Genomic DNA, 4304 nt, shown 5'->3' with positions numbered 1-4304 from the left:
TGAAATCTCTAATTTCTAACCACTCACCATTGTCGATATATTTTTGGAGTTTAGCGAATGTATTGGGTAAAAAAGATGCTTCAATTGTGTCACCCTTCACAGTTTAACAACAATTGTGTAAGAAGTGTTAACTACAATAACTGTTAGAACTTGGAAATTAAGTAAAAAATCATCCAAATAGAAACTCTAACCTTTACATCCACAAGAAGCAGAACTCGTTTTGTAAAGAACTCTCTGACACTCCAAGAATGTAAGACCTTCGCTTGGATATACCAATTAGTTCTTCTGGGAAGAAGATTAGCAATATAATCGATTCTCATAATTTCACAAATTAGGGTTCTTCTCTGTAATCGAAAACGAAAGGGGGATTTTTTGGCTTCGAGAGAATACAAAGTGTCACGTCTTAACGTTTCGCCTTAATCGTTTAAGTGGCTCACCTTTTTGCGATTATTAAAATTTATAATCTATTATATAAATAAATATTGTCTTAAGAAAAGTGTTGTCACTTTTTTATTTTTATAAAGGAAAATAAACCCTGAAATTCANATTTATTTATGTATAATTTTTTAATTTATAATAAAATAATTTTTAAATAATTTTTTTATTTACAATAAAATAATTTATAAATATTGTCAGAAACATTTATAATAAATTTATTCACAAATTAAATATTATCAAAATTAGTAATTAATGATTCTATTAGTCAAAATTCAAAAAAGTGTAATATTTTAAAAGANTATTAAATGTAAAAGGAACCATGAAAATCGAATAACAAATGTATAAAACGAAATGTTATAGTTGATATGAAATGCTTAAAATAAAATCATATATTTTCAAAGACTTCTTTGAAAACCACACTAAGGGTTTTGTTTTGGCATTTCCCTTCTTCATCTGTAATCAAAACCTTCAGTCATTTTCTGCTTGTCACTCTAGAGGATGCAACGTAAAGCTGTCCATGTGTAAATACAGGCTTAGGTAGAAACAATCCAACATGTTCTAACGTCTGACCCTGGCTTTTGTTAATAGTAATCGCAAATGCAAGAGCAACAGGAAAATGACGACACCTCATATGTAAGGGAAACTTTGCATCCGGTGTAGAAACAAACATCCTAAGAATAAGAACTCTATCAATGACATTTTTTTCACCTGTTACAATCCTTGCTTCGATAACATGATTAGCCATTTGAGTAACAATCAATCTCGTTCCATTGCATAAACCTCCCTTAGGATCAATATTCCTAAGCAATATGATAGATGCTCCCTTTTTCAATGTCAGAACATGGTTAGGTAATCCAGAAACTTGAATACTGTTTAAGAATTCCTTAGTGTATATCATGTCATCGTAAGAACTTGTATCGAAAGTCTCAACACTATATGAACTCAAATATTGCCTCTCTTCCCCTGGATATAATAACATCAAACTGAGAATCTATTTGTATTAGATTTTGTTTGCAAAAAAAAAAAAATACTATTTATATACCTGGAATTTGAGAGAGCATAATAGAATGATTTATTTCCCCACTTAACGACGTGAAGGAAAACATCATATTGTATGCTCTTATATTATCACGAAAGTTGTCACTCCTATCATCTTGATTATATAACAACGCCGATAATTTATTTGGTGGAGTTTTCAGCTTGGGGAGCTTGACTTTCCCTTTCCCTTGTGGAAAATTAGACACACGGATTACATGCCATTGTCTAAGAATTAAAACATTTAACAAACCTGATCATCAGTTAAAATCATCTCTAGGGTTGAACCAAGTTGGAGAGATTTTTCTTCCCATAAACACAAGATTCTAACCCGGATTTTCCATTCGTATTTTGAAGGATTTAAACGTGAAACAAGATCAGTTGGAGAATTAATGACAATAATATAACCTGTACTTAACAAATTCAATAATTATAATCAAAATTAGATTGTCAAACATAATAAAAGCATTGAATGAAGATAAATTTTTAAGAATCTTAAAATATATTTGAGAGTTGGATATCAATCATAAGCTCTGACCAAGGTCTATATATACAACCTTAGAGATTGCTATATATTTCTAAATTCACAATATTAATTAATAATATAATAGATAATGGTAAATATATAACATATATATCTCTTATATATGTTAAATTACTTATTTAAACAATACTTATTTACATCCTAATCATATCGTTTATGTTATTTTTTTATTTTTTATTTTTAAATATAACCAACATATATTCATTTTCATAATTATAATAATTTCCATCTTTATCACTTTAATTTTATTATAATAAATATACTTATAAAGATAATCATCCACTTAAGTAAGTATGTATAACATGTTTATGTATATATTTTTTGAGATATTTTAATTTTCTTTTTCAAACAATAGTTATTTCTACCTTTATCATTTCAAATTTGTAAATTTCTTAAAAATCGTGGGCTTTCTCCTTTGCGAGTTTGATTTTTACAAATGAAGGTATATAATAAAATTTTCTTACATATTCATCGTTTAAATTTACGAAATTATATAAGTTTAAAAATATACATTTTTATTTTTTATTTATTTATGTATAATTTTTTAATTTATAATAAAATAATTTTTAAATAATTTTTTTATTTACAATAAAATAATTTATAAATATTGTCAGAAACATTTATAATAAATTTATTCACAAATTAAATATTATCAAAATTAGTAATTAATGATTCTATTAGTCAAAATTCAAAAAAGTGTAATATTTTAAAAGATAAAAGATCAATATATTAATAATTAAATTATTGTTACATTAAAATAAATAAAAACTAAACCAAAGGAACAAATGCAACAGCAACATTGTAGGGTAAAAAAAAAGTGTCTTCTCTTTGAGCTTGGCTTCCATATCATCTCTTTATGACACCAAACAAATTGATATGGGATTTNATGCAACGTAAAGCTGTCCATGTGTAAATACAGGCTTAGGTAGAAACAATCCAACATGTTCTAACGTCTGACCCTGGCTTTTGTTAATAGTAATCGCAAATGCAAGAGCAACAGGAAAATGACGACACCTCATATGTAAGGGAAACTTTGCATCCGGTGTAGAAACAAACATCCNCGCCATTGTGGTGTTCTTTAGGTATATTCTGTTCAATATATATATATATTTTTTTAAGTAATAATTTAAAACATGGAAATAATTAATCTAATTAAATTGAAACTAAAAAGGAATTTTAAAAAANACATGATTAGCCATTTGAGTAACAATCAATCTCGTTCCATTGCATAAACCTCCCTTAGGATCAATATTCCTAAGCAATATGATAGANAATTATGAGATCAGTTATAAGAGAAAAATACAATCGATATAAGCATTGTGATTATATAAAATAATACTTGATATTAATTAGAAAAAAAAATTTGATCGATTCAGCTGGAAAATAAGCATCATTATTATACTNGGTTAGGTAATCCAGAAACTTGAATACTGTTTAAGAATTCCTTAGTGTATATCATGTCATCGTAAGAACTTGTATCGAAAGTCTCAACACTATATGAACTCAAATATTGCCTCTCTTCCCCTGGATATAATAACATCAAACTGAGAATCTATTTGTATTAGATTTTGTTTGCAAAAAAAAAAAAATACTATTTATATACCTGGAATTTGAGAGAGCATAATAGAATGATTTATTTCCCCACTTAACGACGTGAAGGAAAACATCATATTGTATGCTCTTATATTATCACGAAAGTTGTCACTCCTATCATCTTGATTATATAACAACGCCGATAATTTATTTGGTGGAGTTTTCAGCTTGGGGAGCTTGACTTTCCCTTTCCCTTGTGGAAAATTAGACACACGGATTACATGCCATTGTCTAAGAATTAAAACATTTAACAAACCTGATCATCAGTTAAAATCATCTCTAGGGTTGAACCAAGTTGGAGAGATTTTTCTTCCCATAAACACAAGATTCTAACCCGGATTTTCCATTCGTATTTTGAAGGATTTAAACGTGAAACAAGATCAGTTGGAGAATTAATGACAATAATATAACCTGTACTTAACAAATTCAATAATTATAATCAAAATTAGATTGTCAAACATAATAAAAGCATTGAATGAAGATAAATTTTTAAGAATCTTAAAATATATTTGAGAGTTGGATATCAATCATAAGCTCTGACCAAGGTCTATATATACAACCTTAGAGATTGCTATATATTTCTAAATTCACAATATTAATTAATAATATAATAGATAATGGTAAATATATAACATATATATCTCTTATATATGTTAAATTACTTATTTAAACAATACTTATTTACATCCTAATC

Source organism: Camelina sativa, chromosome 10, assembly GCF_000633955.1.
Source record: "Camelina sativa cultivar DH55 chromosome 10, Cs, whole genome shotgun sequence".
Classification (NCBI taxonomy): domain Eukaryota; kingdom Viridiplantae; phylum Streptophyta; class Magnoliopsida; order Brassicales; family Brassicaceae; genus Camelina; species Camelina sativa.
The sequence above is the reverse complement of the archived record's forward strand: the minus strand, read 5'-3'. Positions refer to the sequence as shown.